We start from the raw sequence: 7,591 nt of genomic DNA, 5'->3' as shown, positions 1-7,591 counted from the left end.
TACCAGGATGAGGAAACCAACTCACCAATCTTTACACTCTCTCTCAGCCGACGTCTAGCTAGCTAGCTGCTAGCCAGGTTGAGCTTTTCAAATGTAAACATCACTAAACATCGAGAAAAGATGGAGAAGAATGAGCACCAGCTGAATGGGGTCAGCCCTGTGTTCCCACAGCCCAATGGTCCCACAGCCATTTGTTCCCGCATTTCTAAGAATTTTTTTTTCACTGAAAATTAGGCCCTATGTTCCCACAGTTTGGAAGCTAGCTCTCTCCTTCAAATCGCCAGCCGTGGGATTGAGTGGCGAACCCTCAACTACCAGGGGACAATTGATTTCAAAACATAGAACAAGATGTAAATATCCTTTATGTGCCAGAAACACTCACCAAGAGAGTAGCGCAGTAGACTTGATGACACTGATAGGTTGACACAGAGGAGTTTTCAAATAGGCATCCTCCTTCCTTAACGTTTTCTCCATGAGCCTATGACGCCTCCAGAGGGCTGGAAAGTGACTCCAAGCATCCCAGGAGCACCCCCTCTCTATGCTGATGCACTGCAAACTGTGGTTGCTGTGCTTCATTCGACTGATCTGACCGGAAGCTAGTCAATGCGAGGCCTCTGTGCTACTTAGTTTAGTTTGTTTATTTAAAAGGACAATGTGCACTTACATTAAATGTTTGCAATAAACAAAGAGATGGACACTGCATTTTTTCATCTGCGTAATATTGCGAAAATTAGGCCTATCCTGACCCGAAAAGATGCAGAAAAATTGGTCCACGCTTTTGTTACCTCAAGGCTGGATTACTGTAACTCTCTATTATCAGGTAGCTCTAGTAAGTCCTTAAAAACTCTCCAGCTAATTCAGAATGCAGCAGCACGTGTACTAACAGGAACTAAGAAACGCGATCATATTTCTCCTGTTTTAACTTCTCTGCACTGGCTCCCTGTAAAATCCAGAATTGAATTTAAAATCCTACTGTTAACTTATAAAGCTCTAAATGGTCAAGCTCCGTCATATCTTAGAGAGCTCATAGTGCCATATTATCCCACCAGAACACTGCGCTCTGAGAACTCAGGGTTACTCGTGGTCCCTAAAGTCTCCAAAAGTAGATCAGGAGCCAGAGCCTTTAGCTATCAGGCTCCTCTCCTGTGGAATCATCTTCCTGTTACGGTCCGGGAGGCAGACACCGTCTCCACATTTAAGACTAGACTTAAGACTTTCCTCTTTGATAAAGCTTATAGTTAGGGCTGGCTCAGGCTTGTCCTGTACCAGCCCTTAGTTAGGCTGACTTAGGCCTAGTCTGCCGGAGGACCCCTCTATAATACACCGGGCCCCTTCTCTCCTTCTCTCTCTCTCTCTCTCTCGTATCCTATTACTGCATCTAGCTAACTCGGCCATTCTGGATGTCACTAACTCGGCTTCTTCTCCGGAGCCTTTGTGCTCCACTGTCTCTCAGATTAACTCATATCGCAGCGGTGCCTGGACAGCGTGACGTGTGTGGTTGTGCTGCTGCCGTGGTCCTGCCAGATGCCTCCTGCTGCTGCTGCCATCATTAGTCATTAGTCATACTTCTTCTGTTATTATACACATATGATTATTGTCACACATGTATACTGCCAGATATTAATACATACTTTCAACATATTGTACCGCAGTAACCAGAACTATAACTATAATATTATTACTTTCAATAATGTTGTTGTAAGCTTCTGTCATTACCTGCATCTCTCTCTCTCTCTCTCTCTCTCTCTCTGTGTCATATGGATTACTGTTCATTTATTATGCTGATCTGTTCTGTACGACATCTATTGCACGTCTGTCCGTCCTGGAAGAGGGATCCCTCCTCAGTTGCTCTTCCTGAGGTTTCTACCATTTTTTTTCCCCGTTAAAGGGTTTTTTGGGGAGTTTTTCCTTATCCGCTGCGAGGGTCATAAGGACAGAGGGATGTCGTATGCTGTAAAGCCCTGTGAGGCAAATTGTGATTTGTGATATTGGGCTTTATAAATAAAATTGATTGATTGATTGATTGACACACCAGATTTAGCTAAAAGCTACATTCCATCTGTTGTCCATTGCTACTGGGTAATAGGTTGGGTGTAACTGGCTACCAAATTGGGCGAAAGGGGGATAAAATCTGATACAAATTTATGAAAAATGAAATGTGGGAACATAGAGCTGTGAGAACACAGGGCTGTGGGAACACAGGGCTGTGGGAACATAGGCACGCTCCCAGCTGAACTAGCTTCCTAGTAGCCATTGTACAGACATTAGAAAATAAACCACATCAGTTTCCAACAGGATATCAGAAACTGTAATATGCTTTGATTCACCGAAACTTGGCTAAGTATTGGACAGCGTCATTTAACCTGATGTCTCTTTTCCTACATGCCAATGTGACAGAGCAGAGAACTCTGGCAAGAGACGAAGAGGAGCTGAGTGTTTTACAGTGATTAAGGACTGGTGTGATGGTGGGAATGTGAAGTGTTGTCCCTGTCCTGCTGTGGATCACCACTACATACCATTCAGAGGCTGCTGCAGAGCGGTGCTGTGTTTGGGATAAGCAACCGTACGACTGACTCGTTTAGGTCAGGGTGTGTGGACAGTTAAATCATTTCACAACCAAAAAACATGGATCATCAGAACCATGTGGAACATGGACAATCATAAAGCAGCAGCCAACAATGTAATAAGATGCAAAAAGTACTAAATTACAGCACACAAGTCAATGGAGCCGATGGGTTTACATTTCACTGGAATTGTACCTTGTAGAATTCTGTATGACAAATAAATTATTGACAGATTGATTGTTTTTCACCAAGACTTTGTTGCTCTTCCTCCTGGGATCATGGCCTGACAAGCAGTTAATTTACCGAGGCATCGCTGCTTTTCCTGCCAGGATTGTGCTCCACTCAAAGAAGGTATTTTGAGCCAAAACATGATCATTTATTTCCTGGCTGTAACGTAGTGTCTGTGCCTAAACCTGGCCACAACAGCACTGTCGAACTGTCATCTGAAAAATAACTGCAGCTCTCAGACAAATTTGGTTGAGTAAAATGTACAGTAATTTTTTTTCAGTTTACAAGCCATTGGCAGATAGACAGAAAGTTACTTTTGGACCCTGCTGGCAAGGGTGAAGGATTCCGTAACAACTGTCAGGAGTTGCTGGAACATTTGAATGAAACAGAACTATTGTTAATGTTATTAGAAATACCTGTGCTTTTAATAAAAAGACAAGTCAACACTTCTGCTGTTAAAAGGATTATTGCAATAACAGAGGCCTGAATGCATGACGAGGGGTGTCTTGAAAGTTCAGCATGAAAATTACAATCACCAAACTTCAGACACATCACAAATCATCTTACAAAGGCTTGTTGAACTACATATAAGCTATAACCAGACAGGTTTTAAGCAAGATTGGTGTATTATTTTGATTTGTACAGTTTTAGAGTGAAAAAAGGAAATGAGCACCATGCAAAATTTTGAGCACCCCAAGACATTTAAGCTCTCAGACAACTTTTAACATGGCCTTAGACCATAATTAGCTTGTTAGGACTATGGCTTGTTCACAGTCACCGTTAGAAAGGCCACGTGATGCAAATTTCAAAGCTTTATAAATACTCTAAATATTCCTCTTAACAGCTGCCTAGCACACAGGAAACTAAAATAACTGATCTCCACAAAGCACAAGAAGGCTATAAGAAGATAGCAAAGTGTTTTCAGGTAGCTGTTTCCTCAGTTTGTAATGTAATTAAGAAGTGGCAGTTAACAGGAACTGTGGCGGTCAAGTTGAGGTCTGGAAGACCAAGAAAATTTTCCAAGAGAGCTGCTCCTAGGAATGCTAAAAAGGCAAATCGAAACCCCCGTTTGACTGCTAAAGACCTGCAGGAAGATTTAGCAGACTCTAGAGTGGTGGTGCACTGTTCTACTGTGCAGCGACACCTGCAAAATATAACCTTCATGGAAGGAGGAGATCAGAGGAAAGCCTTTCCTGTGTTCTCACCACAAAAATTCAGCATCAGAAATTTGCAAGGGAACATATAAACAAACCTGATGTTTTTTGGACAACATGGGAGTGGATTGGTTATGCTTTGGGCTTGTGTTGCAGCCAGTGGCATGGTGAACATTTCACAGGCAGAAGAGAAAATGGATTCAACAGATTCCAGTAAATTCTGGAAGCAAACATCACACCATTTGTAAAAAAAGATGAAGGTGAAAAGAGGACAGCTTCTACAACAGGACAATGATCCTAAATACATCTCGAAATCCGTAATGGACTACCTCAAGAGGAGCAAGCTGAAGGTTTTGGAACTGAAGAATGGGTGAAAATCCTCCAAACAAGAACTGAAAGACTCTATGCTGGTTACAAAAAGCGTTTATAAGCTGTGATTGCGTGCCAAGAGGGGCGCTACTAAGTACTGACCATGCAGGGTGCCCAAACTTTGCTTCAGTCCTTTCTCCTTTTTTGTTACTTTAAAACTGTAAAAGATTGAAATTACAAAGAAATATTGTGAAATGTTTCATCTTTAATCAATTTATCTACTGCTTACTTAAAGGACAACTTCGGTATTTTTCAACCTGGGCCCTATTTCCCCATGTGTATGTGTGCGTATGATTCATGGATTCATTTTTTCGCCACTGACCGGTTCAGATCACCAGTGCTATGAGTGCTATGAGTGGAGTCAGCTGTCAGTCAGTGTTGGAGCAGAGAGGGGGAGGGCTGCCCCACTGGGTACTGTAAGTGAGTATGTGTGTATGAAGTGTGTGTGTTACTCTAGAAGAGTCAGAGGACGGAGTCTTTTATGTGGAGTGCCCAAATAAACGGGCCTTTTTCCTGAATGCAAGAACAGGATGTCACGCAACACCCCGTACAGCTTTCACAGGCTGCCTTTGTCGGACAGTGAGATGCTGAAGTTGTGGCTAGTTGTGCTACAAATGGATGCTAACACTCCTCTCCAGACACTGCGCCTTGCAGATCATCGGGTCTGCAGTGCTCACTTCTCCCAAGATAACTACTGCCAGCCGAAGAAGAGAAGACATCCAATCCCGAAACACCTCTTTCTCAAGAAAATGGCTGTCCCACGAGTAGAGAGAGCTACAGACACAGTGGAGCAAAGCTCGTGACATCACACAGCCCAGAGGTAAGGGAAAAGCTAGTATGCTGTTTACAGAGATAGCACTGGCAATCTGAACCGGTCAGTGGCAAAAAAAAAAAGCACTTTTAATGCTCAAACTTATACGGGACGCATTTGCCCCCGTTACCATTTTAGCTCATTTCACAGCTCCGGTTGCATCCGCCTCCCTCAATACTGAACCAATTTTAGAACGAGTTGTACCCATGAATCATACGCACACACACACATGGGGAAATAGGGCCCAGGTTGAAAAATATCGAAGTTGTCCTTTAACTACTCACAGTAAACAAAATTTTTACCAGGGGTGCCCAAACTTTTGCATGCCACTGTGCAGTACAGTTTTATGTCATTATAAGGTCTTTCAAGTAGGGTTGATGGTTATATGGTTAAAAAAACATTACATAAAAATTATGTTTCACAAAAAAGAGAGTTTTGTACTGAAAAGACTTGAACTAAAAAGTGTCACACTGTTCCACTTCCTTCTCTTCAAAATAAAACATATTTAGGCCCAACCACCATCCTCAAGCTTTAAAGCCATAAATTTGACAGTCATGACAGTGAATGTGTCTCCCTGTTATTCTTTTACAGGCAGTAGCAGCATATTCATGTCTAAAAGTAGAGAAGAAAATCCATCAGGCTGCTCGGCAACGTTTCCTGTGGTGCTTCCGAATGTTCTAGACAATGGACAGTTGCTTAAGACCCCCACAGTATTCATAAGGTCAACTTTCATATGGGTATATCACTGTCACTGTAAATGTAAGGCTGTCATTATAATGCATGTAGATGGGTTTCTTTTGGGAGACTTTTTTTTTTCTTCAATCTTAGATTTAAAACATGTTTCTGTACTGTTCGGAGCCCAGCAAAAAGAAAACAATCTCAGACCTTGAAAGTATTTTATTACCTGATGTGAAACTAAAGTGAAGACTCACTGGGAGGAAACTCATTTTTAGAGGAGACAAACTGTGTGAATAGCATCCTGTCAAGATGTCCCTGTCTGTCTACCTACCTGTCTCTCCACACAGACGCTGGGACACAGCATGCCCACCTCCCACTTAAAGATGGAGTAGGCAGTTTTATTTTGGAGTCACTGGGCAAAAATTTCATAATAAACTTTGAGCATATTGTAATTCATGTGGTCAGAGAAAATTAGACTGCTGCACCTCCTCTTGGTTCTGTTTTCAGGCTTTGGAAAATCTAGCCTGTCACGCGCGACTTTGGACTATCACAAGTCATTTCAGAGAGCAGGTGCTTCTATTGGCTGTTCTGCAAATGCAAATGCAGATGCACATGCAAGTTTCTTTGGTGAAAGCCTAATTCAATGGCAGAGAATCTTGCAGAATCTTGCTATTCCAGCATTGGCAACAACTGCCTACACTGCAAAGCAACCCAAAAAGGGAGACAGACTTATCAAAAACAGAGTCTAGGGGGGTGCTGAGGCTGAATTCGAGCCACTGCAACCGCTGACAGGGGGAGGAAGCGAGCCAGAGGGACCATGGGGTGGCTAGCCAACTACTCCTTGTTGTATTTGTTGTCTGATAAACAGGGATAAAGAGAATGGCGAGAAGGGGCTAAGTGAATGTGCTACAGTATGTGCAGCTCTGCAATGAAATTAGATGAAATAAATCAATGTGTGGGAAACACTGGTTTACTGCATTAAGCACATGCATATACCCATGGTTGTTTGGTGGGAGGGGCTTAGGAAAAAGAGGGGAGTGCTGCAGGTGAAGGCTGTATTTTCAGATTCTGTTGTTTTTGTTTTGTTTTGGAATAGATAGTGATACAACTGTAAGTCTTAAAGATACCCAGTGGAGTTTTTGAATACTAGTGGTAGTGCTCTGCAGTGTTTTAACAAAAGGAAGGGCTGTAATGTAAGCTACATGGATATATATAATTTTAAATATTTAAAATATAGATGAACTTTGTAAATGTTTCATGAGGAGGGAAATGCATTCAACAAAATGTTAGACCTCAAGGATATACACGTTTTGGTGAGAAATGCTGAACGTCAACATAACTTTTGTTTGTCTATGGGGCTGTACACATGCCGCGTCTTTAACCACTGTGATTGGTTGTTCCTCGTCACGACATGCAGTGCGCGCTACTGGGTTCCGAAAGTTGACCTCGGTTTATGTCGGGGCGCAGCTCTGGCACTCTGGATTCTGAGTGCGTCTACCGCGTGTCTTCATTGAAAACAATTCATTTGAGGGCACAAAAAATGCGGCATGTGTACGACCCCTATAAAAAGACTCAATAGGGCACCTTCAAAATTGTCATCACTGTTTGGTGATGCAGCTTTTTTTTCTACATAGGAGATATTATCTCCTGTGTAACATCCCCTACATAGGTGATATTATGTCCTATGTAACACCCCCTGCGTAGAAGATATTATCTCCTATGTAGCATCCCCTACGTAGGGAAATTATGTCCTACGTAACATCTCCTACATAGGACTATTATGTCGT

Source organism: Epinephelus fuscoguttatus, linkage group LG15 (assembly GCF_011397635.1).
Source record: "Epinephelus fuscoguttatus linkage group LG15, E.fuscoguttatus.final_Chr_v1".
Lineage (NCBI taxonomy): Eukaryota > Metazoa > Chordata > Actinopteri > Perciformes > Serranidae > Epinephelus > Epinephelus fuscoguttatus.
The sequence above is the reverse complement of the archived record's forward strand: the minus strand, read 5'-3'. Positions refer to the sequence as shown.